Source organism: Falco naumanni, chromosome 6 (genome assembly GCF_017639655.2).
Source record: "Falco naumanni isolate bFalNau1 chromosome 6, bFalNau1.pat, whole genome shotgun sequence".
In the NCBI taxonomy this organism is placed as follows: domain Eukaryota; kingdom Metazoa; phylum Chordata; class Aves; order Falconiformes; family Falconidae; genus Falco; species Falco naumanni.
This window is the reverse complement of record NC_054059.1, coordinates 72546445-72560683: the sequence shown is the minus strand read 5'-3', so window position 1 is coordinate 72560683 and position 14239 is coordinate 72546445. Positions and strand designations below refer to the sequence as shown.

Sequence of the window (14239 nt, the reverse complement as noted above, 5' to 3'; positions counted from 1 at the left end):
GTTGCTCAGAGCCCCATCCAACCCGACCTTGAAAGTTTCCAGGGACGGAGCATCTCCCACCTCTCTGGGTGACCTGTACCAGTGTTTCACCACCCTCAGTATAAACAATTTCTTCCTTATATCTGAATTTCCCCTCTTTTAGTTTAAAACTATTCCCCCTTGTCCTATTGCTACTACAGTGTCGCTCCCCATCTCTCTTACAAGCCCGCTTTAAGTACCAAGAGGCTGCAAACAAGGTCTCCAGAGAGTCTTCTGCTCTCCAGGCTGAGCCACCCCAGCTCTCCCAGCCCGTCCCCACATGAGAGGTGCTCCAGCTCTCTCATCATTTCCGTGGCCCTAAAACATGGCCCTTTCTTCCCCCACAAGGAGAAAAGTCTTTCCCACCATTTGCAATGTGTTCTGGAGCTTCAGAGTGAAGTGCAAATCCAAGGCATGACCATCTCGGGTTATTAACCCACTGTAGGAAGACCTGCCACTATCGACACTATTTTACTACTATACATAGAAACACATGTACGCAGAGCAAATATTACATCAGCAAGTGCAGCACGGGTAAGGATGGGCTCCTCCTTTCGCCAGGCTCTCCAGTGCTGTCGTTCCAGTGGCACCGGCTGGATGTTACTTGGGGTAAATGCACGGTGCACTCGCCAAGTTTACTTGTTGGGTGCAGCATAACTCACCAGGCTGATGAGGCGGGGGGATCCTAAAAATGGAAAGAAGGGCCTCACATGACTTCTTAATAAAGACACTTCCTCCTTTGTAAAAACAAAGCAACGCAACAAAAAAAGCAAGATTGCTCAATGTAACAATTGCTTTAATTTTCAATCTTTTTGAATTACTGAACTTTCAAGCGTGGCTATAAGAAACAATTTTTATGAGGTTATATGAAGAGATGCCATTCGCATGGCACCACTGCTGACAGATGCCAGGCATGGAGCACTCCTGGTACCCAGCAGGATGCTCTGCTGGTCCAGGCTGCCCAGGCTAAGTTGGCCATTTACTTCACGTGGAAGTGCTGCAACCCAACTGTGCTTACGGTGCAGCAGATGAGCTTAGAAGGGACACTGACCATTTGAAACCTAATTAAAAACCTGAATTTAATGTAGCTCGGATGATAGAGGCAAACGGCCTCCTGCTTCACAATAGCTTTTTCCAAAGACTGTTCTCTTCACACAAACAGAAATGGCTAACATTTTCTTGACTGTTTATCCCCTTCTTGATTCATCCAGTGCACCGCATTTCCTTCTGGACAGATTTACCAAGCAATGCCTTTGAGGAACATAAGGATTTTACAGGTCTAGGGAGGGGTGTTTATTTTCCTTAGAGACCTGCCCCTAGAGTCAGCTCCAAACCCTGATCCATAACCTCATACACATCTAAATACCGCTTTCTGGTTTTGAAGGAAAAGCTTACACCATTTTACATCTGCATCCCACTCCCTGGGGAAGGAAAGCAGCCCAGTAAGGGTGCCAGGGCAGTCTTTTAGCAATACATTTAGCCAACACATGATTTATCTGGGGGGTTTGGGGTTTATTTTTTGTGGGTTCGTTGGTTTTTTTTGTTTTGTTTTACCACAGCAAGACTCATCTGCTTCTTCATTATATAATTTCTCCTTACATTCTCCTTTAGGCTTTCTCCTTGAAGCAGGCTGTGGAGAGCTCAGGAGCAGGAGCCCTGCCACAAAGGCATTTGCAATAGGAAGCTTACAAAAGTTCAGGAGCATCTCCTGGGAAACACTCTCCCAAAATACATTCATTTGCAGAGAAAAATACGATAGGGTTTCATTTTGTACCACCTTTCTTCCATATCACCTCCAAGTTACATGGAAACGCCACAAGCTGCTTTGTTTCACATGTGTGCAAAGGACCGACGTCATAAAAATGCCACAGGCTGAAGGGCAGAGCGTCCCCTCCACCAAGCTAAAGCTAAGCTTAGCTAAGGCTGAACTAACAGCATTTTGCACCCGCCTTGCCAAGTGCCAGGCAGCAGGATTGGACCCACACCTTCCGTAAACGCTTGGGGTTGCAACCTGCAACCTGCCTCCCCGGCTGCTAAATCTTAGGTTTGCAAAAAAACCAGTAAGCGTTAATAAAATAAACAGTAGAATAAGAGGTAAGGCATTAAAAAAATAATAAATAAATTGAGAGATTGATAATTAAGTCCTAAGAATGAAGAAATGGGACGGGGCAGCACCACAAACCGCATCCTTACTTCAAGGAACTGTGGGAAAATTATGTGCTGGGTACCTCTCCTGACCTAAATATAGTGGGTGTGTTAAAAAAAAACATATCAGTGGTGATCAAGTATATTTCAATGGGGAAAAAGGGCAATCTCATACCACAGAAAGGGGTGTAGTCCCTCAATCAAGGAAAAATGAACATCTGTTGTAAAGAGCAGGAGCACAAGCGCATGTAGGCAAATGCACAGAGGAAAGGGGAAAACCAGGAGGGGGTCAGAAGAGTCCAGCTCCCTCATGGAGGGAACGTGAGGCTAAACTAATTAAAATGCACAGCCCTTGGAGAGTTTCGGGAGGAAAGTACTGCAGAAATAAGTCCAACCCAATGCTATTAAATCACAGATATTAATAGCGGAAAAGATCTACAAGTATCTGGTCTGTTAAAATGGAGGGTAAGAGATGCTCAAGCCATTTCACAAAGCACCGCAGAGAAGCAACCACATTAAAATCCTTTTCCGATGCTACTCAGCACTCCTTAAAACTGTTTCTACAATACAAAAATAGGCAAGTGCCTGAGAAAATACTGCAAAATGGCTGGGCTGCTCCACATAACGTTTCTGAAAAATAGGACATCCTTTGAAAGACGCAGGATCCCACCGAGGTGACAAAGGGCTGCAAGCTATAAGTAACCCAGTGCCTCTTCTGCTGAATTCTCCCCCAAAATTCTTCACAGCAAAAATACTCCAGAGAAATAACTTCTTGCTTTGTCCAATGAATCAGGAATCATCGCTAATGAATTCAACAGCTCCCAAAAGTGCAAGAAAGACAAGCGGATGACCCAATCTTTTAAAGAAAACATCAGCTGGGAAATAAAGAGGCAGGGGGCGGGGGCAGGGGAGGGTCTGGTAGAAAATAAAGTATCTCCCAGCACAAACTGGAAAAAACTGAAGACCATTTTATGTAACAAAACTTCTGCATGTAACAAACACATCCTCCGTACAACTGTAAAGTCAGCATTGCAAAAACATTTCTGCAGAAACATGCTGAAGCTGCCAGCAGCATTTTGTTTGAAAAGGGAAGATGAAACTCAAAGTAAAGAAAAAAAAAAAGTAACTGGTATTTATTAAACTATTAAGAAAGAGGGAAAAAAATGCCAGTTCACAATGATCTGTAAATGTGCATGGGGCTACATTTCAGGACGGCAAAACAGATGTGTGTGCAATTCCTGCAGCTGCACAAACAATATAGGCAAATAAGACGGCTCCAGCACTTCAGTGTGAAGTTCACAGTGGTGCAAGGATACAGCTTATTTTATACCCATGCCATCACACTATGATATAAGTAACAGTTTTATTTTCCCCTCCATAATTAAAGCCTGTGAAAACAAAGTGATGAAAAGACTCAGCTGCGGCACGGCACTTGCTAGCTGCTGCAGCGCAGGGAAGGCTGGGGCTGGAGACACTGCCTTTGGGAGATGGTAGCTATGTGACACCTGGGTAATCACAGCTGAATCACAGAATTGTATTAATATTAAAAATGTTTGACCTTGGGGGCTCTTTTCATGAGAAATAGAGGTTGTTCCCCTCCTTGCTCTAGAGGATGGTGTTGAAGGCATCAGGGAAGGAAACAACAGTGAAGAGCAAAGCAACCCTAGGCAGTCAGCCTAGAAGGTGACATCCACCTTCTGATGGAGAGCATGGCAGTGAGGGTGTGCACCTGCAGAAAGATCTCTTCCAGGCATCAAATGTGTTCTATGAAGTCATATACCTCATGTGAACCTCATGAAACTCAACAAGGCCAAGGGCAAGGTCCTGCACTGCCATCAGGGCAACACCCAGTGTCAATACAGGCAGGGCTGGGAACGGGCTGAGAGCAGCCCTCAGGAGAAAGACTTGGGAGGTGCTGGTGGATGAGATTCTTAATGTGACCCGGCACTGTGCGCTCAGCCCAGCCAGCCAGCCGTTCCTTGGGCTGCAGCCAGAGCAGCGCGGCCAGCAGGTCAGGGGAGGGGGCTCTGCCCCTCTGCTCCGCTCTGGTGAGACCCCCCTGCAGCGCTGCGTCCGGCTCTGGGGTCCCCAGCACAGGAGAGACACGGAGCTGCTGGAGCGGGGCCAGAGGAGGCCAGGGAGATGCTCAGGGGCTGGAGCAGCTCTGCTGTGGGGACAGGCTGGGAGAGCTGGGGGGGCTCAGCCTGGGGAGGAGAAGGCTGCGGGGAGACCTTAGAGCACCTGCCAGTGCCTAAAGGGGCCAGCAAGAAAGCTGGGGAGGGGCTTTGGGCAAGGGCAGGTGGCGATGGCACACGGGGGAATGGCTTTACCTGAGAGAGGGGAGATGGAGATGAGAGATGAGGAAGAAATTCTTCCCTGTGAGGGCGGCGAGGCGCTGGCCCAGGCTGCCCAGAGCAGCTGTGGGTGCCCCATCCCTGGCAGGGCTCAAGGCCAGGCTGGACGGGGCTGGGGGCACCCTGGGCTGGGGGGAGGGGTCCCTGCCCATGGTGGGGGGTGGGACTGGGTGGTCTTTAAGGTCCCTTCCCACCCAAACCATTCTGTGGTTCTATGATTACAGACAGAAGGAGGGAAATACCAAACTATTTTTGAGAAACAATGCACCAGCAAAACCAAGTATCAAATAGAAAACCAATAATTTGACAAGTCTCACTCCTCTTATCCTTCTGTCAAGGCAATCAGTCCTTTCCTTTATTAAATTAGAATCACTCCTAGAAACAACAGAGAATTAGGCTGTTATGTACACTTCTGATTTTTATTCTTCTCTTTAAACCCACACCTTTCAAATGAGAACACATCAGGGGTGGACGCCCCACCACACTGGCAAGGGAAGTTCACTGCAACCACCTGCAAGACTCACGAGCAAGACAAATGGCTTTCACCAGGTCTCCTGTTGAAGAGAATGCCATCCTTACACAGTAGAGCAGACATCTAGTTAGCTGTCATGAAATATTTATTAGTCTGCTGATGAGTTAATTAAAAATTTTAATAAGATTTCAATACTTACTGGAATTATTTACCCCATGTACAGTCACAGTGTTGACAATAGATGGGTAAGTGGTATACAGAGTGATTTTATTTTTTTTAATGACTTACCTACTTGTCTGAAAATGCTCCAGTCATTGCTAACAGCTGTAAAATTTATCTGTCCTTCATATTTAACACACAAAATTGTTGCGAGATTGCTTCTACCCTGTCATTCATTCATTATTACTCCATCATTTTCAAAGACTACTGCAGCATCCCAAACCAAGACCCAGTGTACAGCAGATGACTGATGAAATACTTCGCTATCAGCACTCACATTAATAATGGCAGGGTGGAAAAGGTCTAGAGTTTAACTGCAGACCCTCTAAGGAAACAACAAGCAAAATTGTAATGAAGTATTTTCATCTGCTGGAGAAATAAGGATGTGATGGGATTACCATTGTGTTGTGCAACAATACCATTCTTCATGGTATATTCATAAATAATATGCTTGCACAAAGTGGAAAAGCTTCCTCCCCATTTTTACATCAGTCAGGAGGCTGCTGTGCAGCTGTATTTTCCATCTAAAGATAGACGGAGTCCAGAGAAATAGAGAGCAAAGGGAGCTCATTTGTGACTTTATACTATTATATTTAAGGAAAAAATGCTGCAGCTGTATCTGTATATCATCACTGTGACATGTGTTTGGGTCTCTAATTACTTACTTTCACGAATTAAAGACACAGGAGAGAGGGATTAAAGATGAGACTGCAGAACGCAGGGAGACAACAAATACAAGAAATTTGAAGGAGTCTCCCGTTCAAGCGAGATGAGAGTCAGCACCATTCAGCGGCTTCGCTTCCCTCTCTTCTGCAGGGATCAAAGCTGGGAGAAATATTAATGCTCCGAAGTTACAAAGACGTATGAAAATCCTAACGAGCATTTTACACTGCAGATGCGTGAGCAGAGCTTCACTTGGCGCTGCACAAGCCAGAAGCTGCGACACAACCAACTTTAAACGTCCTCAAATTTCCAAATTGCTTAAAATTGGCTGCCACTAAGAAATGCAGACTGTAGCTGCACGCTCGTCTACAGTGCAGCAAAGAGGAAGGAACTTCTACTAGAAATTAACGTCATTAAACTCAACTGCTGACCACTTACATGACCACCAGTAATATCTTGCCCTGCTCCCTAAGGGCCTTCTCCATGCCTTGACAAGTCATTCACAGACCTGGACTGTATTTCCTATAAATTTTATCAAATTCCTATTTGCTTTTCTGTCAACTGCAAAGAGCTGCAGGTCTGCTTTACAAACACCATGTATTTAAATGCTAAATAGTTCGTAAAATCGCAGGAAAATTGAGGTTCAGCCTGGGGAGGTCTCTGGTCCAACATGCTCTGGGTCAGTTACGGGGTCTGTCCTTGCGGTGAAGTTTTCCCTTGTATCCACCTGAACTGCCCTTGTTCCAGCTCCATTGAGCAGAATTCCCAGTTTACAACTCATGTATAATAATCTGTCGGTAACACCTCTGGGTTCTGTTTTAATGTTTGTCAAGATGTGGAATGACCTTTCCTTGCAGAAGAACACTCATTTCCTTCATTGTTCTTTCATTTGTGCAATTCTGGGGTTTGAATTGCCCGTTTAGATTTTCACTGTTTCTTTCGGAGTATTTGTTGAAGGTTTTTTTCATTAAAACTTCAACTTCAAGTATGCAGTTTCACCTGCTTTCCATCTCTGGGCTATTTACTATTATGGCTGCCGTAAATTTAAGACTGCTTAAATCAGAATTTTATTCCAATATCTTAATAAAAGATTTTCCCTTCATTTGCTACACATTGAGATACGCAGAAACTGCTCAGCTGTACAAATCCAATGCTAAAAGACATAACATCCATCTGATATTCCGTTACTTTGTTATTAAAATTTGCTAATTAGTTTGCCTTTCCTTCTTCACACTTGGGCTTAAGACAGTAGAGAATTTCCCTACAGATAAAATTGGTCCCTTCTTAACAACCCATTCACGCTTCTAAAAGGAATATGCTTTCTCCCAGGTGACATTTTGATATGAACTGTAACAAGCAACAGGGCAATTTTCCTTTGATTTTGAATTTCATTTTAACTTCGCCAAATATATTTTAATATACATTCTGCAGTTCATCTGTAGCTGGGATTTGTGACAGCTCCATTAAACAAATGTATGCCTTTCATTGTATAAAGAAACTTCAGGATAACAAGGTAGAGGAAGCAGAGGTGGGGAGCGAAAGCACATTAAAGCTAAGGCTTTATTAACCTCACGAGGCTTCTCAGAAATCTGCAAGGGGAGTCTAAGGTCTTCACAAAAATAAAAGAAAAAAGCACCTATGAGGAGTTTGCTGTAGGTTACTCCATATTTTTTTGCTAGATATTCCTACTGCCTCATCCTCTTTGCAACAGCTAGTGCTCTCCTGACTCGCAACTCCAAGAGGTAAGTAAATTCAAGGAGGAAAGCAAGTGTTACAAATAGATGGGAAAAACCCTGATTTTCTGCAAAAACATCACTAACCTTTTCACCTCAGAGAGACAGGAGTTCCCTGTGTATTAGCTACCCTAAAGCCACAGACCCAGGCAGTGCCTCCCTGCAGCCTCTCCATCCTATTCCAGCGGGGCATCAGATGATACAGACAATTACTCTGCAGATGCTGAATTTCACCCCAAGTTAATAATTCCTACCAGCAATATACTCTGAAGTTTTAAGCATCATTTGAGGTGCTTTCAGATGCTGGCATGCCAGGGAAAATGAGGACAGGATGCCATAGAGGAATGCTGATCAAGGATGAGCGAAATTAAGATTCACATTCCAAATCTTCAGGATTTCATGAGCGTTGTGCTCCTAAAACTTGTCCATAATGAAAATTCTTTACCAGTACTTCTGGTTCTTGGTAAGTACTGTTGTAGACGCTGCTGCTGTCTCCAGCTCACAAGACTGACTCAACAGTAAATAATAAACCAGAATTCGGGAAAAATTACCAGGAAATACTTCAAATTTCAGTCCTTTCCTGATGGCAGCAGGTGTGTGCACATGTGTTCTAACATGCATACCTTCACCTTCAAATGGCAGGAACTAGGTATCCAATAGTTTTCTTTCTGAGGAGCAAGCAGACCCATGTACTTAGTAAAACCTCCCTGGTGCCGGTGAAAAGTATTCACCAACAACTCGGCACAGAAGTAAAAAAAACACCAGCAAATTCTTCTCACTTTTTGTGAGCCAAGCAGTAGCTTGGGAGTTTTGTGTTTATCTCTTGAAAGTTTACCAGAAACAGATCTTACCACTCTCCTGAGTTATTGACAAGTGGTTACACAGCTCCCATCAGCTCTAAAAAAATGTTTTTAGTGATAACGAAGATAAAAAAAGACTTCTCTAACTAAAACCACCAATAGTCCTTACCAAGGGTTTAACCTGACTAGAATTTTCCTCTTTCAAAGACAAGAGCAAAAGGAGGGAAACAAACAAAAAGGCAGTTCTAAGCAGGATTATTTGTTATTTTTCGAAGATAAAAGGACCTCCTTTTCAGATATCATGCTGTGCTGCATCTTCCCCAGAAGGTGCTGTGAAGAGCAAGTCTGCCCAAGGCAACGAGGGGGAGTGATGTCTGTGAGCACCCAGGAGCAGGACCTGCCTCCTGCAGGGCTGACCTCACTCCCCACCCCCAGCTCTACCCTCTGCTGGCTTCACCCCATCTCAGGGGCTTCAGGCACAAGATAGAACCTGATGGGAGGAGGAGGAAACCCCTCCAGAATGGCCAGCGATCACCCCACAAACACAGCTGGGGGGGGGAATGCCCATGAAGATGTGCCACTGCCCATCGAGACAAATGCTTACCCACTTTTTTATTATTTTATGATAATTTTTTCCTTAAATGCTTCCACGCTGAGTAAATGGAACTGTACTTCGTAGAAAGGACTTAATGTCCAAACAGCAATCAGCCACAAGTGGTGTCCCTCAGGTGTCTATATGGGGACTGGTACCATACCACATCTTCATGATGGTGGGATTGAGGGCACCCTCAGCGAGTTTGCAGATGACACCAAGCTCAGCAGTGCAGTTGATTTGCTGGAGGAATGGGATGCCATCCAGGGGGACCTTGATGGGCTCAAGTGGCCATGGGAATCCCATGAAGTTCCACAAGGCCAAGTGCAAGGTCCTACATCTGGGTTGCGGCAATCCCCACTATCAGTGCAGACTGGGGGATGGATGGATGGATGGATGGATGGATGGATGGGTGGGTGGGTGGGTGGATGGGTGGATGTGTGGGTGGGTGGGTGGGTGGGTGGATGGATGGATGGGGTGGATGGGTGGATGGATGGGTGGATGGAAAGCAGCCCTGCAAAGAAGGACTTGGGGATACAGGTTGACATGACCAAGCAACATGCACTCACAGCCCAGACAGCCAGCTGTACCCTGGGCTGCAGGCAGAGCAGCACAGCCAGCAGGTCAGGGGAAGGGGCTCTGCCCCTCTGCTCCGCTCTGATGAGACCCCCCTGCAGCGCTGCGTCTGGCTCTGGGGTCCCCAGCACAGGAGAGACACGGAGCTGCTGGAGCGGGGCCAGAGGAGGCCAGGGAGATGCTCAGGGGCTGGAGCAGCTCTGCTGTGGGGACAGGCTGGGAGAGCTGGGGTGGCTCAGCCTGGGGAGGAGAAGGCTGCGGGGAGACCTTAGAGCAGCCTTCTTTATAAGAAGGGGAGCTTATAAGAAAGACAGAAAGAGACTTTACCATGGCCTGTAGCAACAGGACAAGGTGGAATGGTTTTAAACTGAAAGAGGTTTCAGAAAAACTCAGACCAGATACAAGGAAAAAATTGTTTATGCTGAGAGTGGTGAGGCACTGGAACAGGTCACCCAGAGAAGCTGCGAATGACCCACACATCACTGGCAGTGTTCAAGGCCAGGTTGGAAGGGGCTCTGAGTGACCTGATCTAGTGAGAAGTGCTCTTGTCCATGGCAGGAAGGTTGAACTAGATGATTTTAAAGGTCCCTTCTGACCTAAACCATTCTGTGATTCCATGACTCTGATCCTGCCAACCTCTGCATCAACTTCTAGGAATAAAAAAGGCAAAATTGCTCATACTTCTTTGGCTTACGGAGGCAGCAACCACAGCCCTGTCTTGCAAGGAGAATCAGCAAGCATTGGTATCTCACCTCTGGAGAGCTGACAGCCAACTGGAAGGTGCCCTTGAGAAGGTCAGAGCAGTAGCTAACACAAACTGACAAAGAGGTACCAAAATAGCTAAAACAATGGAAGAAAGTAAATAAGTACTGATTTATAACCTTCCATCCACAGGAAGGGCTTGTACAACAAATACTACATTAGGCAAAGAACACTAAATCATTAAGTCCTGAATACTGAAGGACTCACTTGAGTGCGGTTTTCAATTAAATGATATTTGATCTTTGTGGCCCAGGAAGTCGAAATTCCTTGAGGGCAGCAGAGAACCCAGCAGATTAAAAAGCCATTAACATATCCAGCATCATTCACTGTCCCGTTGGATGCTGATTACAATCCTGCTCAGCCAAGACACAAACACGTTTCCACCTCGTCTCCTCAGCACAGCAACAGCTACCTGCATGGTGGGACTGGAGACAATGGTGAATTAGGTTTCTGCTGTTCAAGGAACCACCACAGTTGTGGAGGAAGGGGTTACAACCTGCACTAATGCTGTACACTAAAGGTGATGATAAACTGATCACTGCAGAAGTGTCTACGGCAGATGAAGATGTTCCCATTCCCGGACTGTCTGTAAAGAGGATCTTATGCTCACAGCCGAAAAGTTCACGTGAACATTTCTCACTCGCTTCAGCATAAGAAGCTTGGGTTGAACAGCTGCTGGAGAGGGCTCAGCCCAGCCTGGAGGACTTGGCAGCGCTGCAGATGAGGAGTGCTCACAAGAACGGGATTGCTGGATGAACTCATGGAAACCACTGATGGTGACTGACAGTGGAGGGACAATGACATCTCAGACCTTGGCAGGGTTTCTGCAGCTGGTATCTGGTCAAGGTCAAAGAATTAGGCTGGATTTGTGTAGAAATGTGAAAAGCTACGAAAAAGGTGCATTTGCTTAAAACTTCTAGGAGTAGTAAGGGAAACGGATGAAGTGGTTTGTTCCAAAAGACAAGCAAAACTGCAATCTGGCCAAAGTAGTCAAAATAGATTTAATCAAAGCTCCTGGGCAAGCAATGCTTAATGGAAGATGACCAAATGCTTGCTTAGATATTTTTATTTTCTGAAGGAGCTAAGCACCAGAAGTTCCACTTAATGGAAGAAGTGTGTGTCTCTAATACTTTCTGTAGAAACGAAGTACCCAAACTGACTGTCCAGCTACAGGATTTACATATGAAAACAAGAGCATCTCATGGCATTTTTAGAGAAAGGGAACAGAAAGCCTTCTCAGATGTGAAAATACAACCAGCTCCCCTATCAAAACACTTCTTCCTTAATTTCACAGGGTGAATGCTTTTAATACAGACTTTTTTGCTAGTGACAGCTGGCTATAACATCTTCATGACAAATATGAAAAGAAACATGTTGGGGGCCTCCATGTGCTCATTCTAGCTTTTCTTTTAAAAAACAAAAAAACAACTCTGAAAACCCAAAAAAGGCTCAACCCCTTCAGCACTTGTATTTGCGAACCTAAAGAGAGAAACTGATCATTTCTGTGGCTGCAGGCTGGCCAGTAGAAGTACCAGAAGCCTGACCTGAAGATGCAATATTGCTGGTGAGCATCCTCTGCAAAGAGGCAGAAGCTTCAGACCTCTCCCTGCACGCGGTCCATGGCAGCTGTCCTGCCTATTCTCCACCAGGCAGCCTAGGGAGCCTTTTCCAGTGGGCATGGCGGGAGTTCCTGGGGGTTTTGTGCTCTTTACTTTTTAAAAGCAAGGCTTTAATTCATATGTGGAGAGAGAAGTCTGGGATTTCTTCTTCCCAAGTCCCCAAAAGTGCTGTGTGCACCTTTGCCTTGATCAGCAGGGCTCTACTGCAAACACATGGCTGAAACAACATCCCTCTCTATAAAACTAACAAAAGAGGTAGAGGAACAACTGATTTAGAGGTATGGTGACTGCCAAGCCCATCATTTGTGTCCTTCCTACCCCACCAGCAGCCCCCAGGACAAGGGAACGGCAAGGCAGAGGTTACAACTTTAAGGAAACTTACCTACAGTAAATACCTCTCACAAGATACCATTTATGAAGTGTTGCAACACTTGAAAATGCTGTTAACAGCAGGAAATCTATTTAAAGTGGAAGGAATATGATCACTAAGGAATAAAGAAGGAGTTTTGGCTCAGCAAAGACCTAGGGCTAGGGTGGGAGAGGCAGCATCTCAGCGACTGCATTTACATTTTTTCATCTCAAAGCCCCATTGCAGGATAAAGGGGATGGGAACTCAATCACAGGCAACCGAATTTCATGCCAAGCCAAAAAGTCCATTTGCTAGGGGAAAGAATGAAATTAAGTAAGACCGGGGAGAGGGGGGGAGAAACATCAGGAAAGGCTGGGAGGTGCCAGGTGGGATGAAGGCAGGGTCGTCCCCCCCGGCTCCCCCCACACAACCGCAGGGGCTGTCAGTCCCCTAAATTAGGGGAAATCCAGAGCAGCCGAGGAGGCACCTCACCCTTAAAATTAATCTAGAACTCACTCTTCCTCCCCACAACGATATCCAATTTCATCGTTAAGAATATAACCCTTTGCTTGCCTGGGCTGCATCTGTCAAGCTTCCTGATGTAAAGAGAAGTCTCAGGTAAAGCCCAGCCACTGCTGGATGCGTGATTCGTACTGACTGCTTTGGCGAGGGGTGGGAGAGAAAATAAAAGAAGAAAAGCTGCATACAGCCCAGCCTGCGGCACACTCCAGCCCAAGACTCTCAGTCTCTAAGCTCCCGGTCTGGGCAGATATTAATCAGTGCCTGGAAAGCAGGAGGTCAGCAGCAGGGAGAAGCCACCACCAGCCTGGGAGGTCACCTCTTCAAAAGCTGAATCTGGTTCAGATAGCAGTGAGAAAAATAAATACATCTGAAGAGTCACAGGAGCTAAGTTTTTTTGTGTGTGTGTGTGTGATACAGCTTACCTGCTTCCAGTCAAAAAGTAGCTGTTACAGCCAGAAGGAAAGGTGATCTTTTTGTGGTGAAAAATCCTGATTCCAACTGTATTTATCAGGCAAAGCACAGTTTAATAATTAACTCTAAGCAGCACTTCCAGCACTGGACTAGGACTCTGCTGGTTCCTTACCACTCATGGGCAGCACCCCAGGTCCTCTCCGCCTGGGTGACTCCGAGCTAACAGCTGGGACCACACACAGCAATACAGAAGCAGTAAGATTTCCAAATTTTACAACCATGCCTAATTACCACCACCCTTTGTGCAAATGGAAGACACCAAGGCAAAAAGCAAAGAGCCTTGCCCAAAAACGCTGGGCAAACACTAGAAAACCCAGAAGTATCACAGAAACTCGGGGTGGCTCCCCATCTACCACCATCTTGGGCACCCAATTATCCACCCTCTGGCCACCAAACTGACCAGGGGAGGACATCTAGAACAGGGGCACCAATGTCTCCAAGCCACCACAGCACTGGCTGCAGTGATCATCCCACCACCGTTCAGGGAAGCAGGCAGCTCAAGGACAGAAACCAAGTGGCCAAAGCAGCCTTAGAGGGATACTGGTGATGTATTTACAGTGCACTGAAGAGGAGCACGGGGCCAAGCCACACTCAGTCCAGAAGGAAATACCCCATTTTCCACAGCACTCCAGTCAAAACCAGCTCCACAGCAGTTTCTTGCGACACCAGCTATGCTCTGACAGGGAATTGTGATACAAGCAATGTAAAATTTCATCAGACAAAAGCAGCTGTATATGTAAGTTCTGCCTTACAGTATGGCAGCTAGAAGCTGGTTTTCCAGGGAACTTAGCAGGGATACAGGTCCTCCCCTCTCCTACCTACTCCTTGTCCACAGCAGTAAGCACTCTCAGTTTTGGTGGAGAGACTGCAAATCCCACAGCCACACAGTAGCTGCAGCCAACACCAACTACTACTTGTTTTACTATTCTGTTCATTTCTAAATA

General features: G+C 45.9%; 1 protein-coding gene across 9 annotated transcripts in view; it reads right to left on the bottom strand.

Moving 5' to 3' along the window:
- Positions 1-14239, bottom strand: part of NCOA1 (nuclear receptor coactivator 1) — a 179517-nt gene that overhangs the window by 112188 nt on the left and 53090 nt on the right. Inside the window, exon 3 of one of the 9 annotated variants that reach the window (XM_040597984.1) lies at positions 534-703. The exons of the other annotated variants lie outside the window; for them this stretch is intronic. The gene's annotated coding sequence lies outside the window, so the exon portion shown is untranslated. The remainder of the gene's footprint in view (positions 1-533; positions 704-14239) is intronic. 9 annotated transcript variants of the gene reach the window in all.